Genomic DNA, 23,184 nt, shown 5'->3' with positions numbered 1-23,184 from the left:
TACTGAATTTAGTTGTGAAACAGTGTGTGGGTTATTTTGTGTATGCAATGGAAAGCATTTAGCATGTCCTAAAAATGCTGAGGATATTAAGGTTCATGTGAACTCATTATAAAACAATCATATTTGATAAGTTTGATAATTTTCCAGGTCTAAATCCTCATATTCCCCAAGTAAGCTTCCCTTCCACATTTTTCCACATTAGAATCAGTGTAAAAGAACATGAATGAAAGCTTGACAGGGAAATTCCATATCATTGTGTTTTCCATGCTGATTGCTGCTGCTGAAGCATTCCAGACGAATGCATGCTTGCCTAATTCCACATTAGTCTCTATTACCGAGGCAACGGACTATCTCTCCTAATTAAGCTACCACTTTTTCCCTATTTCACACTCTTATAGTTGGAAATGTGTGCTCTAAAACAAACAAACTTAAATAAATAAGCACATGCATCGGTTCATGCTTGGTTCTCTCTTTGAGAATCCCTCCTTAAGCCATTCAAAGCATGGGGGATAATGTATAGCTTTCAATGTATGACCTATAATAAAAGCCTCATATGACATGCATTTCACTGGGTGATTTAATGGTTTACAGTTCCTGTTAAAAGCATCCAGCATAACAGAAGGAATAAAATCTAAACATAAATCAGGTCATGGGGTTGCCCTGTAAGGTAAGACCCCGCTTGGGGAATTGGGACTATGCACACTCACGCAAACACACACATACTTCAACTTAGACTAAGGATGGATATGCTGCAGAAAAGACACGTCTTGCCAGACATACTGCAGCCTTTACTGGTGTTGGCTTGTGTTCCACTTAACGCCCTTTACTTTTACACGCACAATATATCACTCAGCTGCCTTTCACAATGCTAATGTAGTGGGCCACTTAGCCAATCGATCACTGTGGAAGTCCCGAATGCCATCGGAGGAGGTGTAAGCAGTCAAATCAAACACACTTTTGGATAACAACAGGGAAAAATCACACATAACTTGTTCACTTTTAAAATCATGTGCATACATTGTGTGTGCTGCATATTTAAACAGAAACACCTGTGCCTTATGCATACAGTGCACAACTAACAAGTTCATAAAACTATGGATTAGTATTATTTGACATTTCCCAGAATATTTAGAATTAACAGTTAGAGTCTTTGAAGAGATTTGAAGAAATTATTTACTCTCATTAAGTCTGGGTAACAAATTATGTATCTGTCAGCCAATTGATTTGTTGAACTACTTTGTAACGTATCAGCATCAGCTGTTTATTTTAATATTTGACTTTGATTGAATGCTGAATGCAAATCCAACGAATAGTCTCAAACTTTTTATATAAATCTGGAGCACAAACTCAAACTATACAAGGAAAACATCAGACAAATGCCAGCTTTCAGTAGTGTTACAGAAACATTTGGCTCAACACCAATACGTACCCTGCCCAACATAAAACCCTACAAGTCAGAACGCTAGTCTATAAATATGCACATACGTATCAACACCACATTAACACTAAGCTATATCATGTGCTGTGCAGCATATTAGGTCTCTCTGCTGCCATACATAAAACAGATGAAAGTGATCTTTGTATGACGTAACCCGTTTATATTCACACAAACCTCAACAGTAATTCACATATGTGGACCGAGCAGACGCCGCAACAGTAGTGAAAGTTTGAAAGCTTGGTGGCACATCCAGAGGGGTAGCAGCTGACTGAACCCCAGCAGACCTCTGAGTCATCCAGCTGAGCAAACAGATGAGGCAGGAGTTTCAATAACACAGGGCTCTCGGCAAACACGTGGACTTTTGCAGTCCAAAATGCACACTCCTGACAAAGGATTGTGGGTACCACAATAACACTGAAGTCAGAATTCATCAACACTGAATAGCGATGAAGTTTTCTAGAAAATGAAATGTCATTTTCCACCACATAATACGCAGCATCTAGAGGGAAAACTGAATCAAATTCTCTTAGACCATGTTGTGGAGACAAATGTGTTCCCGTGACCTCTCCAGTGCAGAGCGTTTGTAATTGTTTGTGCATTTAGACGTGATGGTATTCAAGAAAATTGTTTTGTTTTCCAAAGATTATGCCATTGTGCAAACCAGTTTCTCTTAGGAATAATTTCTCCACAAATGCAAAAATGTCTGTCTCCTTATTAATGAAAGCTTACCCAGGCTGCAGAAAACAAACCTTAACACCACAGGGTTAGTCACACTTTAGGCACACATCAGGAAAAACACACAACTGGATAACTGTGGTCTTATTCAGACTACTTTGGCTTTTCTGGCATAGGATTCTGTTAGACAGACATCTTCAGTTGGACCTTCTTTATGTAGCTCCAAGGCATGGTGGATTAGTCATAATTTAAAACATCGCACCTTCCAGCTAAAATGTAACACATGGCTGAGCACATAACACACAAAATATGCTCACACACTGTGGAAGATCTGTGACATGGACCTTATGTAACACTATGTGGTTATGAAAGTTCTGTCAATACAATGGCTCCTCTGAGCTTATGACCATTTCTACTGTGCTCCAGAGGATCAACATGGCAGCTGAGAGACCAAGAGTGCTGTCAGTGATGGATTGTGCGTGTGTGTATGTTTGTAGGTGTACCACTAATATTAGAGTGGTGATTGGTTCTAGCCCATGGAACTATCTCAACCAAGAAGAATATTTTCCTTGTTCAATGAAAAATAAATCCTCAAGGCTGAATAGGAAACTAAATGACTTATTGAAGCAATCACCATCGGTCCTGGAAAATCTGTTTGGAGAATGTTTTAGTGTTTAATCGGTTGGAGGTTTGAATCTGAGGAAAGGGCCTTTATGCATCAACCATCTTAGAGGTGAGGGTGATAAAGGGTAAAAACATTTCACAAAAGGTGGAGTTGTTGGACAGAATATGATATTAAAAGCATATAACAAAATAAAATGTGCATAAGTATTGCCAGACTAACAGCTAAAACCCCTCCTTAGACTCAGGACTTCCACAGCTCTAGCCTGACAGAAGAAATGTGAGAAAAGACGTGCTCCCCTAAGATATCTCAGAATCTCCTTGGTAGCAAATAAGCCATAAAATGTAGCAGCAAAAATCTCCGGCATCTGCTTTTCAAAAGGGCCATAAGGGAGTCTTGACTTTCTCTTAGTTACATAAACAATGGCGCTCTAAAATCTAAATGCCTTTAACAGCAAAGCTACTGCCTAGCCACTGCTTCCTCCTTCCCCCATTGCACAAACCTGTGCAAAAGGTCATACTGACCAAGTAAAACAGAATCCTACAATCACCGAGAGCAAACATCCCAAACAGATGCATACACTTCCCAGGGATACACATTGGTGCCATTATTTCAAGAAAGAAAAAAAACAAGAAAGACGCGAGTTTTCTATATCACCTCATCAACCGCAAACAAGGTTGAAAGCCCAGAGGGGAGGAAAACAGCCCAGAAAACAAATTAACGTTTACAGGAAACACTAAATAAAATTAAATATCGAAGAAAGAGAGAAAAAGAGAGAGGGGAAGGACAATGTCACGCTCCCTTGAACATTCCCAGCTTGAGAACAGACACCACTAGGTCTTGTTAAATTTGTTTGCATCTTTCAACTCATTGTTTTTAACAAGGCCAAACACTTTATCAAAAGCAAAAGAATCTGCTTTGTTTTTCATTGAAAGAAAATGGGATTATGAGCGTTTCCCTCTATGGGAGCCAGCAAGCATTTTATTAGAACTGACAGGACATGCCTCTGACTGTGCCTGGGTGGGAGGGTTTGCGTGTGTGTGTGTGTATGTTTGTGTGTGTGTTTACACAGCTGGAAGTAGATAGCGGAATCGCTTCACCTGGCGGTGGTTCCTGGGGTGTCTGCTGTGATCCCATTAAAAAGCAGACAGGCTCTGGAACCATCTCTTCAAAACAAGAGGACTTCACTTACCAAAATATCCCTGCATTAGAGCCCAAAAAGCAAGCCAAATCCCTACAAACCCCTAGTGAATTTACTTAGGGGGGGTAAATGGTTCCCTCTCTAAACTTCTGATAGCTGATTGCTCTGGCAGGGTTCAGGTGGATCTGCTGAGTGGCCTCCAGCCCAGTTTCCATTCCATTCAAGTTTCCACTCAGACCCAGACTTGTCTCCCCACCTCTTTCTCATCTCTCTTGCTCCTACACCTACCCTCCCTCCTCACATCCTCCTCACATCCTTCTCCTCAGGCTCAGTCCAAATGCCAAAAACTTTCATGCCAGATTTAGTGCAACTTCCATATCAGTAGGTGCTTAAGCCTCTCTATCTGTCTGTTCTGTTCTCTCTTCCTCTTTTCTCTGTTTCTCCTTCTCTACTTCCCATCATTACACTATACCATGGCTGTGCCTGATATTCTCTGCTAGATTTAACTTGTCTTTGAGGAGATATCACACTGCACACAGTTAAAGTGGAGACCAAACCAAAAACAACTTTTCACTTTGATTTATCTTATTCTGCAGATATCTCTTCTGACTCATTACAGGACAGAGAGGTCCAGCAGTACCAGTTGCCTGCACCTCACCTCACCTGGCCTGCCTGCACACATGCCCATTTTCTAGGAAAGCAGAAAGGCCTTAGGCACTGCTCTAATACAAAGACATGGGAATTGACAAGCCTCCAGGGCTCACTCACTTTTCTAAACAAGAACCTTTCACTATACACGCACGCTTAGGCAAGCACGCCTGCCCTGAGTCACACTGCATGCTCACAAACAGCCACATATCAAAACACACAAGCCATGAGTAGTAGATTAAACCTCAATATTATTCTGGTTAATGTCTCGCTCCGTCTTGCAGAAAACATGAATAAAGTTTGTAGAGCATAACCATAATTAGCTTTGAGGGTGAAGTGGATAGGTGCGGTCAGTGAAGAGGTCTGAGACACTGAAGAAAGCTGAAGTCCAGCAGGGCCTGCAATGTGGATCAAAGTGACAGAAAGTGGGACAGTCTCTGTTTTATTAGCCTGCTGCAGCACGCCCTGCTCTGTTTACAGGCCTGATTGAGCTGCACTAAAACCAGACCACTGACTGCTCACTTATCATTTGTGCACCACACAGACAGGAAAAGCTTATATCCATGCACAAATATACTGCAAGCTCTTGAAAGCAAATAAGGTATTATAGCTAACAAAGTGAAGCCACCTTGCATGTATGTAAATAAATAATAAATAAGCACCAAAAATAATAGGTTTGAACGAACACATTGTGTTAAGTGGACAGGAGGAGATTGAAGAAATGACAAATTTATCACGGAAGAGGTTGAATATGCATGTATAGGTCTATATCTGCTTTATTTCATTTACCTGTGTGGTCTTGAGTCTTCAGCAAAGATCAAAACTGCAACCTGGGGAACACAAAAAGAAAATATGTTATGCAGATGTAGACATCGACTTCCAATAAAATACAGTAGGTCAACCTCGGGCCATTCACAGAACTCTGCAGTGATTTCAGCAGCTATAAAGTACGATTTACCTTATCCATTGCTGATACACATGCACAATGAGCTGAGATTTACTGTGAAGAATACTGTGAATACTGGTCTACACACAAGACTGTTAAAATCAGTGGTATCATTTTTGTTTCCTTTTAATAACAGTGATAAAGCTTCAGTCCTCCTGGGCTCATTTTCCTGCCTAGATCAAACTATGTCATATCTCTTGTCTCAAAAGGAGTTTCACGTGCAGGCGGACCAAAGGTGTTAACCTGTGCAAAAGTGCACAGAATATTTGCAACAAAGATTAATATATTTTTTTCCAAGTGCAATATTAATGTGTAAATTATAGAGATTCAGAAGAGGTCTGGCAATAAAAGCATCAGCTGGGTAAATCTCTCTTGCTCCTGTGGGCCAATCTACTTTACAGTCAGTAGCCGTAGACACACTCTAAACAAACAAGTAAATCAGCAGCATCGACAATTTCAAACACCTCAGAGCAAGTTTTGACTCCTCCAGTGCAAGAGATTTATTGCCCATTAGTAAAGTGATGCAGTCAAAAACAATTTTAGCTCTGATTTAGTGATTAATGGCTAACAAATTGTAGTGAACAGAAAAAAACAATGCAAAATCAAAGTAATATTTAATGCGACTGCTTTGCAGCATCACTAGTTTCCCTAAGTGCACTTGCACAGTATCGTTAGCAAGTAGGTCATTCCGACCATCCTGGAGAACTTGCTACAGTTCTCCTGTGAATTCGGGCTGTCTCAGTTACAGTTTACTCTTTATTTAATCCAAGAATGATCCTGTAATATGGATGTCAGAGATGTCCCTCTGCTGCAGGACTCTTTGCTTGTATGATCCTGGGTGTGTGCTACAGACTTAACTGGACTTGAGCTGATTTTTACTATTTGGAAAACAAATGTCAGAAGTGTTATAACCTCACAGTTGTGTTTAATGCTACCATGATTCTTAGTTATTAAATTGCCTAAAGAAGGCTGAATATATTTCCACCACTGCAATGTGGTTAATCCACTGCAATAGTAAATCTGTCTACAGGCAGACATCTGTATCCAAACACATTGCTGTTTGGTGCAGGCATGCCATGACAATCAAATTGGCTTTCCAGATCACAACGGTACATGTGTTTACTTGCACTTACATATACCCTTAAGAAAAATAAAGTAAATTAGAGCCACAAAACCTGTGACCTTTTATTCCAGATTTACTGTGATTCTGAACTTTAAAGCTAGCTGTTAATGTACTTCTGTGCTTGAATTTTGCTTATTCCAGACAAACTTTGTACATTTTTTTTTACAATTGCATAAAAGAACTTTAATAATTGGGATATGTGCCACAAACACCTGCACACATTCCACTGATTTACGGCGTCGGGAAATCTGTAGTTAGTAGTCAGAGTAGTCAGATGCAGAGAGGCCAAAGAACGGGCATGTGCTTAACTGTATGTTCTGAGAAACACACTTTCAATACACTGATCACACGTACATTGTACAGATGCAGCAGAACCCTTTGCAATCCTGTTTTGACAGGCAACAGGACTGAGTGTTGGAGATGAGGATGTGTGTGAAAGACTGGGCTTGCTCGCGGCCCGCTGTGGATGAAGCTTTGGAACGCACACATGGAACACGTAATTGAATGAGAAATGGTCTCTCGTTGGATCGAGACAGTTTTCTGGCACAGTAATAAAAGTATGAGGTCGGTACAGCCTTTTTGCTGCCTTCATTCTGTTTGCAGCACTTTTATTTGGTTAACCCCCTTAAGTGCTCCGTCTCTTTCCTCCCGGTGCCAAAGCATGCACAATGTTATGAACCTGTGTTGTTCAATACGTTGCAAAACGTATGAATCAGATCTAATAAAGAATGGAAAAGACTTGTTTCCAGGAGTGAGTGAGACATCGTGATTGGCAGAATGGTTGGCTGTTGCGCTGCTGTTGCTACTCTCCCTCTCCAGTGTCACATTTCTCCTGCCAAAATGGACAAGTGCTGTGCTCCCGGTTTCAGAATTTTATCACAACCATACATCCACACACCAGCCAGTCTTCTCTGCTTGGCTTCTCAACCCACACCCTGACACCAGTGCTGCCATTCTCACTAACATAAACCACAGGTTGCTAAGAAGAATGAGTCAGTGTCACACTGATAAGCATCTCCATGATATGCGCAGCAGTTGGATGCAAACAAAAATAAATGATAATGAGCATACCACACAAGCATGACACGGGCAAATTGATTTACAATCCATGGCCACAGAGAAATAAACCATATGTGTCAACAAGCTTTTAGCTCTACATGCAACTGGCTGCCACCATCAACAGCACATTTCTCATTTCACTGGCACTCTGGGAAGGTTTTAATGATCTCTGAAAGGAACCAAAATAATGGCCTATATTATGGTAAAAATAAAGGACACCCTCTGTTAATTCTCATGTTTTTAGGATGTGATTAAAAAATACTGGGAGCCACCAGTGCTACCCCTAGCCTCCTAGTAGATACACCTATTATATAAATGTGGAAATCCAATGTAACTTCCTTCTTGAATTCTTCTCAGTCATAAGATTTCCATAAAACTTGACCTCTGACCTTGACCTTGAGGTTAAGGTCACTGAAATTCAAACTCTGAGATTTTTAATAGATACACTTATGGTATTAGTTTGAAAATCATAGGCGATATCTTTCTTGAGTTATCAAGTTCACAAACTTGGGTATCCATGCCACCTGCCCACCCACCTGGCCACCCCCACGGCGGGGTGACCAAAATGTCAAAATCAGCCTTTTATGGCTGAGGGGTAAAAATGATCTAGTCTTCAAATGATGTAAATGGAACCAAAGAGGATCAGTGACAAATACATGACATATTACTGAGCACCATTATTTATTTAACAAAAAGTAGTCCTGTTAAAAACTAAGCACACCTCAGTTTCATTAGAAGCACCTTTAGATTCTTTTCTTTCAGCCATCCCGTTGCAGATTTGCTGCTGTGATCATTATCCTGTTGCATGACCCAATTTCAGCCAAGCTTTAGCTGTCAGACAGATGGCCTTACATTGGACTCTAAAATATTTTGGAGTTCATGGTTGACTTGAATATATTCCACTTGTGAATAATCTTTCTCTCTGCATGATGATGGATATCAAATTGTTTGGAAATGACCTTAAAACCTTTCCCAACAGATGAGGAGAAAACAACTGCTTTTTTATTTTCACTGATGATGTCTTTCCTCTTTGGCATTGAGTTAACACACACCTGAAATGCAAAAACTTGTGCTTTTATACAGGTGGTCAAATGTGCTGATGATCAGTTAATCAAGTACGCTTGATTATCAATTTATGTTCTTGATTCCTATGGAAACAGTAAGGATCGACTTTTTCACAGACTGCTTTTGAACTGCGGCTTAGTTTTTGTGAAACAAATAATCATTTTCCAATACAATCATCATTTGTGTGAGACTGACGTAACATGAAGGAGAAAACTTCCCTCTAACTTTTTTGTTTACATGGCATGTAAAGTATGATCATGAAATTCCTTAGACAGTTTCAGAGGCGTCATAATGTGAGAAGATTTAAAACACACACCATGTACTAACATCTAGTTTCCGATAAACAGGAACAGCCTCGAAGGGATGAAAATGAGTGGTGAATCATGTGGCCACTGCCAGAAAGTGCATTATCCACATGCTTCTGGCTCCATTTCACACCCCACAGACTCCCATTAAAACTGCCGTGGGATTTTCTGACCAGCCAAGTCATCTATGCTTCAGTTTTGGTGAGAGAAATTCTAGTATTTCATACTAATAACATAGTTCTACATAGTTAGCAAATGTATAGTTTATGTTAACCAAGGTTGCCTGTCATGGCTGATAAATTGTCATGGTTTTGCTGCCTTCCAACTGGTTTGGGCAGCTCTGCCTGGTAGTAGAGCACTCTCAGGACCATCATGAGTCACAACTCTATGCCAGACTGTCTTCAGTGAGTGTGGTAATCAGGCTCACTTTAGCTCACAGTGTGTTTAACTATTTATGCTAATAAATATGCATAATACTTCTTCTTTTCTGTCTTTGAAGCTTCTTCTAAACTGGAGTGCTACCTGCCTCCTATGAAAGTCTTCCCCGGGATTCCAAGCTGTTCCACATTCTCTGTGAAGGAATATGAGGAAGCTTTTATCTACCGTAAAACCCTCAACCAGTCCGATCTCTCCAGGGAAGCCTGCTCAGTCAATTCCCCACCTGCCATGCAACCTCACAATAGCTCTGGTTTCTACTGACCTCTACGCTCCCAACAAAACAGCTTCTTGAACTGAGCCCTGAAAAATTCTAGTTATTTCCCCAGCCATTGCTGCTTACTTTGAGACTACTGTGGAAAGGTTGAAAGGTACACTGTCAGCTGTTGGATTGTGCTTTAGAGTCCAAAACCTTACTCACCAACTTTGGCTCATGACACTCCTACCTGCTTTTATTCCTCCCATCTAAATATGGTCACCTCTGGCTCTAAAGACACCAACACTGTGGTGGCCAAAACACTAATGCTGAGGCCTCAAAACAGTCCAAGGTGCTTGTTTGTTTTTGATTCACTGAAGTTTTTGCCACTAAATGCTGGGCTGGTTTCCCTTCACTCTGCTCTACTTTTAAAACCACAGTGCAATCAGTATGTTTACATGAGCATAATGCAGTCTTGTCTTCAGTGATTCATAAGAAAAAGTGAATCCGCTCCTAAGTGGAAATAGAGTTGATACAACTTCAGACTGAAGATGAGAATTGTGGGTGAATATGAGTGAATATCAGGGTAATCACGTCACGCAGAAACATTGACTAAGAAGTGAAAAGACAAGTAATATTAATGCTATGTGTACATAACTAGTGTCTTTGCTGAAGTATGCAATACAGGGAATGTAATATCATAACTGAAATACACAGTAACCCTTTCAAAGTTATATCACTCCCATTTTTAATGGAAAACATGGCATCTTTTTACATCTTGTCATTCAGTTCTCTGTCAAAAGTATATAATACATCAACAAAAGTTGCATTAATGTTATTTCAGTCAACATAGATTCACTATCTTGGTTAATGTTAATCTTTACCAGAACGGTAATAGCAGAAAATGTTTCAAGTGGAGACTGGGGTTAAAAAACAAGAATTAAGGTTGCATAAGGTTACATTTTCTGTGATGTCATTTTCCATTACAAACAGTGAGAACCACAAACACCAAGGCATTTCTTCAATTCGGTTGTTGGTGTCGACCAATTTTGCAGTGCTGACATGAGAGCCGAACTCACGAATGTTGAGAAGGTAATAGTAGTTCTTGGTTTCTTGGCTGCGGGCTTCTTTGTAAATTCTAGTTCTGGTATTTTCAGACCCTTTTGCAATCTTTCTACTCAATCATTGCCTTTCTTCTCTCATTTGTCTGTAGTTATTGCCAGGCTTTTTATAGATCAAATACTGCGTTGGATGGTCAATTGAATGTTTTTACACATCTAGTGGAGCCATGTGCTGTTTATATGGAAGGAGGTTTCCAGTCTATCTCAAATTCCAACTCTTCTGGCGTTGTATGAGTATACCACATTTCTGCACGTGGTGAAAATCTCAGTATCAAGGATCTTTTCAGATGTCTGTGCTCTCTATACGACTACAGAGCAGAAACACAAGACTTGGTTGATGACTTTTCTAAACAATGTGAGAATTTCTGTCTCTAAGCTGCAGAACAGAGACAAATGCATTTTCACAAAAATTCCTATCAACAAGTTAGCAGATCTCACGTCATGTTCATTTTCTTACCAACTGTCTCTGCAGCAGAGAGTCACGTGACACGAGCCTTCTGCTACTTAGACATAGCTACAAACAAAAGATTATTGATGTGCTTGCAAGCCTTAGACCACACATGTAGAGAATTAATATTTACAGGGAAGGAAATGATGGCGGTGTTTACCAGCTTTTATGTAGAGAAGCAAATGGTTTTTACTTTGGATCCAAAGGTAATGAGTGGTAGTTGTGCCCTGGAAATGCTATCTGTACTTCCAGGGCACAACTGTGACAGTTGGTTTTACTCACAGGTTTATATCAAGACAGTAAGGTGACAGATAGTGGATTTAAACTGAAAATGAAAAGCAGACCGTAGTTCACTGAGAAAGTTTTTTAATTAACTCCACATTTTTTTCTGGCACACCCAGATGCTCTTTGCTTTTAATGCTATCCATCTATTCTCTCATGTACACACAAAAGCACACAAACACTGAGTCTTTACACTCAAAGCCCAGAACAAGTGTCATCCTAGGACTTTGTGTTACAAAAGTAACAAAAGCAGGAGAAATGCCATCAATGTTAACTCACTAAGCTAAGGTTTTACTTGAAGTATTACTGTGTGCGCATAGCCTGAAATATTACCTAGACTTTATAGCTCTGGGCATAAATATGTCCCTTTTAGATCATTGTCACAAATACCTGTGAAGCATATCGGCCTGAAGGGGAAAAAAGCCAAGGTAACAACCAAATGCGCTTTAAGTTATCTCTAAGTTGGAAAAAAAAATCCAACTGGATAATTCCAGTTCTGTAACTTGCTGCAATAATGACTAAACCAGTATGAATTATTGTTATTCCTGTTTCTAATTAGGTTAGACTCCAGCTTTTTATTGTTATTATTCATCAGATCCTGCAGTTCCACCTGCATTAAAAACACTGTTCCAAGACCTAGTGGTGACCCGCAAATGTTTAACACTGCTTCATTGCACAGCAATAGTTCAAGTATTTCTTTAAAGCATAGAAATATAATTGCAAACACATTGGAAAAAAAACTTTCTGGTAGATAAGAAAATCTTTATAAAAACTACGTGTTTTGTAGAAAGACCACATTTTAGTTGTTTCACCAAGTAATTCATGTTAATCACGATAAAGAGCTTATTATTCACTCTCAGGCTAAAAGATTTTTTTTTTTACAAAATGTTATTTTGCCTTTGACATAGCTCATTAAACAATCTCTCTACAGACTACAATCTTGACAGAAGGTTTATGGGAAAATGAGATCAGCATCTGTCTCTGGATGATGATCATGACTGTGGATTTACGCCATGAAGTTCACATAAGGATACAAGCAACAAGTGAGTTTCTGACATGTTTTTAACTGTGTTTTTCCAACAGCATGCTTCTAGATTCAATTATTCGAGCTTCCATCATTCAACTGCAATCCAGATGATAAGTCAAAGATGTGAGTCAGAACAAATTACTAATCTAATCTACAGTTAATAAATAGCAGCTTCACTCCTACAGGGTACAAGGGTAGTGAAATCCAGTTTGATGTTGTACTGTTTATGTTTACAGTGAACGTGCAGGATACGTCAATGTCTTAAATCAAAATTGTACTGTAATCCAAACCGACATGCCACTTGAAACCACTAGCCTTGACAGCCTGAGGTCAAGTCACACTTATGCAGGAACAAAAACATCACAGCAGTCAGCTTGGAAACACAAACACCATCAACAGCGACACCACAACCCATCCTATCATATATCCCTCCACTAGCAGAACTAGCACGTCCAGGAACCTAGACTAAACCACAGGTCCCATAGGATCTGGGGGCAGAATGAATGAAAAACCAGACACGTCCAACACTACTGTTTGCCTACGTAAGACTGAAGCACACATATGTAAAATCAGTACTACTGGATGTGTTTTTGACTAAGTTGTAGACATAAAAGTGTATGAGATCATTCTAATACTTATTCATCATTAAAATTATTAATATTTGAACTCACAAAATGAGTCCCTTTGCAGTCCAAACCGCTGGAGCAAAGCAGCATTATATTCATGTTTGTCAATGGCACTTTCTATCATCACTGATCACTACTTAAACCCAAAGATGCAAGCACCCATCATCTACCTCTAACACTTTCCAGCCTTCCCTTGGCTACTGGACATAATGACTAACCCCCACCAAGTCAGGACTGTTTGTCAGGCACTAAAAAATGAAAAACAAGAACACTAAAAGTGGAGGTTCATTTTTAGATGCAACTGGTTCTGCCAAGAAGTTAAATTTATTAGAAGGTTTGTCCACAATAACACATTAAAACCCTATGAGAGGGGAATGCATGTTTTTATTCTGCCTACAGTAGGAGATTTCAATGGAAAGTGGAGGAGGGGAATAGCTCCGGTAAGAGTCAAAGTACACTGCAAAAGTACTCAAGTGGTTATTTACTGTAGCAAGAGTGTGTGCTGGAATTGGACAGAGTCGTGTTCTGTATCTCCGAGGGAGTTTAAGGCATTCGGTGTAGTGGTCAGGCTGGATCACGAGCCAATCTTAAGAGTGTGCCTCATGTCTCAAACAATGCTTTTGAGTTACAGCACAGTGTTTGAGGTTAGGGCATGTGGTTGAGGATTGGTCCAGAGCACATACTGAACTGAACTGTCTGTGGGGGAAAAAAAACATAGTTGCTTTGAAGACGAGAGCATTAAATGGGCTTTACCTTGTGTCTTCTGGTGATGATGTGCACTTGTATGTTTTTACCATGTCTATCATGATTTCCTCTCATGTATAGTCCAAAGATGTAGACATACATGTAAGGGTCAACTTCAGAACCTCACCAATCAACTCAAGTTGACTAGCATATGCTTCAGAGAATCCCGACCCCCAGAAAAGGATATGTAGGTATAAATTATAGATATGATTGCATGAAATAGTATGGAAAATATAAAAATCAACTAGCGCTGATCTAGCATTTGTTTTACAGTATTTTCCTGGATGATTGTCAGCCTTTTAGGCCATTTGGTAAATGTTACTACGGATGTGCAGATTCTCAGCCATCCAGATCTAGGTCGTCTTAATCACTTCAGCTGAAGAAAAATGGGTTTATTTAGCAAGTACGATTTTTTTTTCAAGATTATTTGTTTTAAGTTCTCGTTTCAGCTCTCATCTGAGCTGCCTTCAATTCAAGCACTTAAGAGTATGAAGAGCATCAGATAAGAAAAATCACAGCTTTTAAAATGTACTTAAGTGTGAAATATACAACAAGATTGAGCGTTTCGGTTTACTCTTCAGTGAAAACGCCAAAGAAATGTGATGCAATGTACGAGAGAGTGCTGGACAATAGATAAAGTTAACATGCATACACTATAGGCTGACAATGAGAGCATATATAACTATATCAGAGCATATCTGCTGACTGGCATCATTTCATTGCGAGAACCGACATCACTGAGGAACACTGGCAAAAGTTACGGCAGGACTGGAAATGTTGTTGAGTTATACTTGTTATACGACTCCAACAGGATTGGTTACAGGCCACCTACTGAAGAACTTGTGCTATTTCTTAGTGTCTCATAAATCCAGGAGAAACTGAAACATAAAATATCAATTTTCAGCATCAGTGGGCAATTTCAGTGATAGATAGGAACTTATTTAGGCCCCACCTGCTGTTTGGAAAGTGGGATACTGCAATAGGTTAGCAGAATAACATTCTCCAGCTCTGCTAATTGGCATACCTTCACATGGGCTCTAATGCTGTGATAACATCCACCTCTATTCCCTGAGGGAGCCTTGATCCTGTAGGCGTTTACTGGCTCAGGGGAACATTAACATGTGGATAAAAGCAAGACAGAAGGACTCCTTTATGAATATACAGAGTGGGGGCTGGTCTCTCACTCTTGGACACACATGTGGTATTTGGGTATATCGGCATGCTGATGTTTCTAGCACTGCTGTTTTGATGCACTGGGTTATAGGAGGGGGCTGTGACTGCAATTTCTGTCATTTAGGGGCCTCTACTGTCAGGTAGCTGTCACGCCCCATGCACAGCAGGAGGGGCTATGGGGCAGGGGACTAGAGGGGAAATGGGGTGGGTTTTGGGACAAAGTGGAGCCCTGTCTCTGCGGGGATGGTCACATAGGCACAGGATTGATGGGGTAGTGATGAAAGATGAAGATGTCAGGGAACAGACACGCATTGAGAGTGGGACCAATAAGAGAGGCCTACTGAGGAACTTAGGGGCCCATCATCACCTCCACTCTTTGGCCTGTGCTAAGTAGAAGAAAGTGGGGGAGGCAAGAATGGAGAAAAAGGGTGACTGTCCAGTAGGGTCCACATGCACACGCACATCAAACCACTGTGGGTTTATTATTCTAGAGTGTGACCTGAGCCAGCTGCCCCAGCATCTACAGGCCCTACAGTATGCGTGCAAGCAAGATGCTGTGAATCAATTACATCTCTATGCTACCAAAGAAAAAACACAACTTCACAGTCTGCTTACGTGTTTCATGCTGGTGGACTGTGGAAAAGAAACAACAAAACTTGCTTCTTTCCCCGTTTGAAGGCCATGGCATTTTGCGCCAGAGCTCCATTGCTTGGCTTCATAGATATTTCTGCTACACAGAAATGTGAGACTGATAAGAATCAGTCCACCAAGGTCACACCGCGTACACAGAAACAGAACTTTTTTTTTCACCTCAGTTCCAGTACCTCAACTCGGGATATTAACCAATACTTATTAGCAATCCAGTACCACTGTTTTTGGTTTATGCATGCAACTTAGTGGAAGTAAGTATATTTTATAAATTTGTCATGAGTGTGGTCTAAACTACCTTTTTTTCTTGCAGTTTAGACAACTATGATTCTTCAAAATTATTCTCACTTAGGGGAGAGTTGAGGTGTTTTTCATTCCTGGCAGCCTGGTCTGGCTATATCCACAGCAGACAGTGAGAAGGATGAATTGACTATTGTTTAGGGAGCATGTGGCATTTATGTCAAGGGACAGAGTAACCAGAGACAGACCCTCTCCACATCCCCACCAGGAAGGCGAGCCAGAGAAACTCTAGTCACGTTCAAATAAATTCTTTCCTGTCCAAATTGACACCCTTCTGTTGCCACGGTGTGGCTCTGGTTTAGTTTACAGTAATTTGGAGTCTGGGTGGCACAGGAATGTGGTGAGGGATGGAGACTTGTGGGGCATTTAAGATTACTAACATGCTTAAATTATGGGCTGGGATTCAAACACTTATCGCGTTACACATACACAAGGAGGAACCTGCTTCTAAGATTAATTCTTTTAAAACTGGTGAAATCATCAGCAAAACATTATCCTTTTTGCATGTGTTTTTTTTGCTCTGACATCTTTTTGGTACTGTTGGAGTAAAGGAGCATAAAATTACTCATTTTAAGGTAGGGTTAAATGAAGGTACAAACCTCATGTGAAACATACTGTGCTGTCCAAAATGCTTCTTTCTGAAGCTCCCTTTAAGCTCAGCCAAACCAAATCTCAGCCAATGCATCTGCTCTTAATAAAAAACAATAATCAACCCCACCAAACCAAAAACATCAAGCAGTGCATGTATAGTTTGCAGCAGGTATAGGCTTGTGTAGACTGGCCCACTGCAGGAGAGACATTTCACATGCTTGTGAGCAGTTATAGCCGTGGACTCTGTTCAGGTCAATTTCAAGCAAAGTTAGGTCTACGTGTGATGTAGTCTTCGTTTTCTACAGGCAAGATCTAATAAAAGTTTCCCATGTACACATGAAGACAGACACATGGTGTTCATAAGGGACATAATGCTCTCCCTGCTAAAATGTAATGAAATCCTCACAGCGGTGAAAAATTAAAAACACACCAAAGGATAGATGCACACATATACACATATAGAGAGCATCTCTCTCACACTCACCGTCTCCGTTTCCTTGTCTGTTCCACTTTTCACCTTTCATCTTGTCCTAATCTAAAATGTCAGCACTCTTTTGGAATTCCATCCATAATCTGAAAACCTGTATTTAAATTAAAGATGATGCAGGTCTGATATATAGCTTTTACTCAGCACACTGTCCATCTCTTCTTCTGTGGTTAAGACAAAACGAGCAGGGACAATCAGCAACAGGAACCCTACAAATCTTATAAATCACTTATACACCAGTGTGAACCCTTTACATAGTGGGGAAAAAGGGTGAAAGGGTGTAGGTCAGAGAATAAGTCTTAAAGCCAAGTTGTATGTAAAAAAAAACCAAAAAAAACAAAAAAGAAAACCCAAAACAAACAAAAACAAGAAAACACACACAGTTGTCATTGAACATTAGCTGAAGTTTTGCAGAACTGTGTAGTGTAAACACTGAACACAGTCAGAAACAAACACAAAGACAGTTGTGCAATACAATACAGCCAAGCAGTATAAAGCTAGTGTTGAGCTAACAGGCTAACCAAGGTTTATATATAGCAGAAGAACAAACAGAGGGCAGCCAGGCTTCAGGCTGCCACTAAGAACAAACTGTTTCCAATGTCTGAAGTAGACTGTCAATGAAAAGGAGCCCCCCCCCCCAAAAAAAGTCTATATTTCAAAAACCATCCTCCTTCTCCAACTGTGGGGTGCTGATGATGTCTGCAACATGGGCCACTGGGGTTCCTACTCATTTTAATGGGAGACCATGCCAAATGTCAGTGTTTATAAAGGAGGCCTATTATCATTATTACCATTGCGCACTTCCATATGTAGCTGCCCCGGCCATGACCGCATACAATCTGATTATTACAATAAATCTCTCCAGAAAAAAGGACACAGAGCAGTTCGTTTCTTTATGGCCACAAGTCCTCTTTCCAAGGCTGATCAACACATAGAAACAAAAGATCAAATGTGCAGCAAGCGCAAGGACGGGACAGTTAATCTCTCTATTTGAAAGACATCTCAAGTCCATAAAATAGTAAAGGACTGAAGTTTAGAGTTCACAGACTGCAAGTGGAACAATCTGCACTAACAGTGTGTGACAACAAGGCCAGGTTAGGCCCACAACAGTCATAATGTTGATGCTGGAGCATGAAGTAACCCTGGATGACTCTTAATATATGCATGCAGAAATAAAAATACAGAGTGCTTACTGGCTGCTGGGAGATGAGTGTGGAGTACTGGACTTAAAACACTGTTGTTTTTGTGACGACAGTCTTGAAGAAAAAGAGAGCTAAGATCCAAACACATGTGGAAACTTGCTGTTTTACTTCATTCTTCTGCAGCGTCCTTTTTTACATAAGCGGGCAGCTTAATGCAAGCTGCATACAGTTCCAGGTGGAGACACCCAACACAGAAATTCCAAGATAGCGGCATTAAATCATCTGTCAAGATGTACGTATGCACAGGGTATTCAAAGTTCATGTGAAAGAATGCTTCTCTTTTATGATAGCCCAGAATTAGAGTTTAAAAAATCCAAATAATAAATCCTTTCCTTACTTGAGCCTTATATTTTTTTATAAACTTCAGTAAGTTTATGAAAATAAACGTTGAATGAAATATAAGCTCTGTCCTTCAATTTGTGTCTATTTCTCCTGTTTTAAGTACTGAAAACGACTTTTTTTGGACTTGGGTAGACTAGGAAATGCACCTGCTACCGTATGGGGGGTAGCAAAGGTATTTTAATGGAACACAAAAGAACGCTTGGAAAAGATTTATGAAGTCTCTGCTCTCCACCACAGAAGTAAAGGACCAACACCAACATGTCACAAGGCCAAGAGTGTGTGCAATCAGTTTTGAACACATTTGCATTTTTGCACACGGTTCGAGTTAATGACAATGTGTGTATCATTTGTATCTTGAGGCATTGCTTGAGTCTTTTGTGATAGTGGGTGGGAGCCAAGGCCTGGCTCTACTGCTTCATGTTGGATCTGGCTCTGTTTACCTAGTGCTGATGGAGTCCAGATGGGCTTCCTATTACTCGCCGCTCCTTCACAGCCTTGCTCATTCTGGACCAGCAACTCCAGCAGGACAGCTGGACAGCTGGTTCTTAATTGGGAAGCAAGAGATGGCTGATGTATCATCATGGCAAAGCTGGAAATGGATTTAACTGCTATGTCCTTCAAGGGATGGAAAGGTGGTGTGAATAGGAAGTGACAGACAGCAACTGACTTCAGTCTTAGGGATGAAATTACTTTAGTGGTAATAATACAATGGACTACCTTCTGATACACGGCATTTGTAAAATAATTTTACACCACATCTTGTCATAGATCCTATAGTGCCATTTTCTTTTAAGAGAATTTCTTGTGGGCAGGTTTCACACTGATTATGGTAAGCCTCGAAAGGAAACTACGCCTTCCCCTCTGCTACGGAGAAGACAGGGGGCTTCGGGGGAAAATGAGCCCTGGGCGTAATGCGTAGATGGTCTCCATCCCCCCGCTTTTCTCTATGGAAAAGCACTCCTAAGCCCTCAGGGTAATAGCTTCCATGTGCTGAGCCCCTATATTCCAAACAAAACTGTAATAACAACACGGAAAAAGATCTACGTTACTGCACTGCTTGTCATAATCTTCAAAGAATGACACTTCAGCTTGACTGAAAGATGTACCTCTGATGACAGCTGAGGCCCTAATGTAAGGTCTGCTTAGATATGTCACCGAAAGCCCATCATCACTCTCGCGTGCAGACACCTAACTACATACACATAAGCACATATGTCTCACACACTTATGAGTAATACACTCCAAAGAGGATGTATAGTATATTTGAAGCCATGAAAACATTTTACCGGCATGTATGATAAAGTATATCCAGTAAAGACATATACTGCATTTGATCCGGAGGATTAGAGACAGGTTACAGACAACAAGTAGCCGGTATGTAAACAGTTTCAGCGACCATTTCAAACAAAAGGAGGAGACACTTCAAACTTTTCTAAGAGTGTTGTTTATGGCATTAACAGGCTACTGTTCTGTCCAACTATAATGTGTCTTTTTGCAGATTTGCAGAATCAAATGACTTCAGTAAAAATAAAACACTTTGCAAACGTCTCAAGCCATTCATTTCTTTATATTTTTCTTCCAAGGAGCCAGACTTTCTTGTAATTTTATAAACTGCTCTTGTTGACTAGTTCTCCAACTTTTCTAAAGCTGTTTCAACTTTTTTCTTTGGACATATTTTTCCACTCGTTTCTGATCCAGTTCTTGTATCTGACCATTTTCAGGAGAATGTTTTTTTTTTCCACTTGCTTTTAACAAACAGAATCAATTATAAATTGTATGTTTATGTCTGCCATATAGACACAAAATTTGATCCTGGTTATTGAGATCAATACACTTAAAGCCAAAGAGACATTGCTTTACTTGCATAAAAAGGTATTTCTGAATCAACAAGATGATTCCCAGAGTTATTAGCTGGAAACATATCTTAGCATGATGTGCAGTGGACAAAAGAAGTGTCAGGCCTAAGAACTCTTTACAGCAGATACACAGTATGGGAAAGTCGTGTCCTTAAGAAATAGGGGGGGAAAAGTCTAGCAAAGACCTGACACAGGACCTGAGAGACGCATTTGGCCCTTGATCCTTTAAATTCAGTTGAAGCCTCAGCAGAAATGGTCTCAGTGGAAGGACGGCTGTCAAGGAGCCACTTTTAAGACAAAGGGAAATGGTGAGAAATGGCTGATATACACCAGATTACTCAAGAACTGGACATATGTCTTATGGAGTGAAATGATTTTCAGTTCAAGTTGTCATTAATATGTTAGGAGATCAGAGGAGCAGCACTACAGTGAGAGTCTACAGCCATCTATAAAACATGGCAGAGGCTCTGTCATGGTTTGGGGCACATTTCAGCCAATGATGTTAGGGGAGGGGGTCTTATCAAAATGGATGATTTATGAACACAGAAAAAGATATCGATCCACTATCAGGAAAGCATCTGACTGACAACGGCTTCATTTTTGGTGCAACAATGATCCCAAGCACACAACCAATGCCGTTTAAGCCTGCCTGGAAAGAAAAACACACAAGTGGAGCACTATCAGTCATGGATTGGCCTCCCCAAAGCTCAGACCTCAGCATTATGAAGACTACTTAAAGGAATTACAAGAAAACTGCCCAAGAGAGTTCAGGCTGTGTTGAAGAATAAAAGTGGTCATACTTAATGTGGAATATCAAGCGTGTTAGAACTGTTTGAGCTCTGGGGTTTTTGGGGAGTTTTGTTTTGCCTTATATACTGTATTTCCATTGCACATGTTTCAATAAATCACTACACCTATTCCCTATTTACCTAGCAAAATATAAAGAAATTAGGTCAATTCAAGATTTTGCACAGTTCTGCAAAATAATTAATTAATTAATCTCTTTTTTCCATTGTATCCAATTTTTTATAGTTGAATTTTACTTGCCTCTTACCACATTACTAATATCATCCCTATTTGCATTTTGGATTTATTTTCTTCCCCTGTGTCAAAACACTACTTCTTAATAAAAGCTGGAATGGATGCAGCAGCTCTGTAACAGATACGTGTTTAATTAGTGACAGATGGAATTGAAAAACATTCAAAATAAATGAAAACACACCCTTACTTTGATACTACAAGCCCTTATTTTCCACTCAACCACAGGCTGTTAGTGTAGTAGATGTCAGCTTGACCAACTATGGATGCCAGAGATAAAACAGACTTTCATGAATATATGGATACAGTAATTGTATCCATGGGGTAGCAGCTGTGCAAATATAGAGAGAAAAAGATTCACCAATGAGAAATTAGATGAAATTGAACTAGCTCGGCCTTGCGACTTTGGATCACTGGTCACAATCACTTCAAAAGGGCAAGAAAACAACCATAAATATGTACTTGTATGTGTGCTTTAACAAAAATCACTGCTTTCTCAGTGAATGGGCCCTAAGAACACCTCTCTGTTCAGTGTGATTTATTCACACTTGAAATAGCCAAGAAGCCTGAATTTCACCAGACCACAATGACAAAGCCTATGCTGACAGTAATCCAGATCACATTGGCTCAGACACATATATACCAAGGTTTCTCAGTGGAGTTCTTGAGTTGTGTTCATATTACCACTTCCATAAGTTAAGATGGCAACGTTTGCCATCACCAGGTGGACATTGAATGACTATATGTAAAGCGCTTTGGGGTCTAATGTACACATATAAATACAGGCCATTTAAACCTCCTCAACCATGTAAAAAAAAATGGGGGGGGGATAATGACATTATTGACACAACTCTGTGATCAATAGAGAGTAAGTCAAAATTATTGATGGTCTGTGGATCTGATTCAATTCTAATAAAAAGACATTCTGTGGTTGTTGTCATTTATTTTCCTGAACAGATGATGTCAGAGTGTAAGACTAGATTTCACTGTCCAGCCAAACCCACATCTGTGACAGAATAAGGGACCCACTTCCAGTTTAGACGTTTCCCTCATCACTCCCCTCCTCTGTTTTCCCCAAAACACACTTTCCTTACCAACCCTGTCGCTCTGCAGTCAAACTGATAGTCAGTCTGAGCACAAGTCGTGCCCCAGACTAAAGGGAAGGACAAAACGTATAAATCAAAATGAAATGGCATTTCAGTTTAATTGCATACACGGACATTTATATGCATCAGCATTTACGCCAGCTGGAGAAGCGAGGCAAGCGATGCTGAGTTAAATGACATTTTCCATTCCTTCATTACTTAACACCCATGCGCGGAGATATTTACCCCAAACTCACTCGACGGGACTGCAGCAGAGACAGGAGAGGCTGCCCAAGTCTTTAAATTCCACTCCTTTAAACTCCACTCCTAATTCTAAATGGTTACACACGAAAACACGTGGATTCTCCTCCAGCTGTTTTGGTTCCTCCCCACTCCCCCCACTCCCCTTCTTTCCATTCTCCTAACTCTGCTCAATGTAAAAAGGCCCTTTTGGCATGAAAGCGCTCCACATATTTGCTCCAGTGAAGTTGATTATTATTCCAAATTCTGACAGATGACAAACATACTGCACTCACTCACCCAACCAGCCTCAGCATTATG

At 40.2% G+C, this 23,184-nt stretch overlaps 1 protein-coding gene across 7 annotated transcripts in view; it reads right to left on the bottom strand.

Moving 5' to 3' along the window:
* The window catches only part of LOC120441033 (zinc finger protein 469), a 200,499-nt gene that overhangs the window by 146,468 nt on the left and 30,847 nt on the right, over positions 1-23,184 (bottom strand). For 5 of the 7 annotated variants that reach the window (XM_039614642.1, XM_039614638.1, XM_039614640.1 and 2 more), the window contains one exon: positions 5,314-5,354. The gene's annotated coding sequence lies outside the window, so the exon portion shown is untranslated. Of the gene's footprint in view, positions 1-5,313; positions 5,355-16,621; positions 16,670-18,293; positions 18,411-23,184 lie in introns of those variants that run through there. The other 2 variants (XM_039614643.1, XM_039614644.1) reach the window with 2 other exon arrangements.

This window comes from Oreochromis aureus, linkage group 7 (genome assembly GCF_013358895.1).
Source record: "Oreochromis aureus strain Israel breed Guangdong linkage group 7, ZZ_aureus, whole genome shotgun sequence".
Taxonomy (NCBI): domain Eukaryota; kingdom Metazoa; phylum Chordata; class Actinopteri; order Cichliformes; family Cichlidae; genus Oreochromis; species Oreochromis aureus.
The sequence above is the reverse complement of the archived record's forward strand: the minus strand, read 5'-3'. Positions and strand labels throughout refer to the sequence as shown.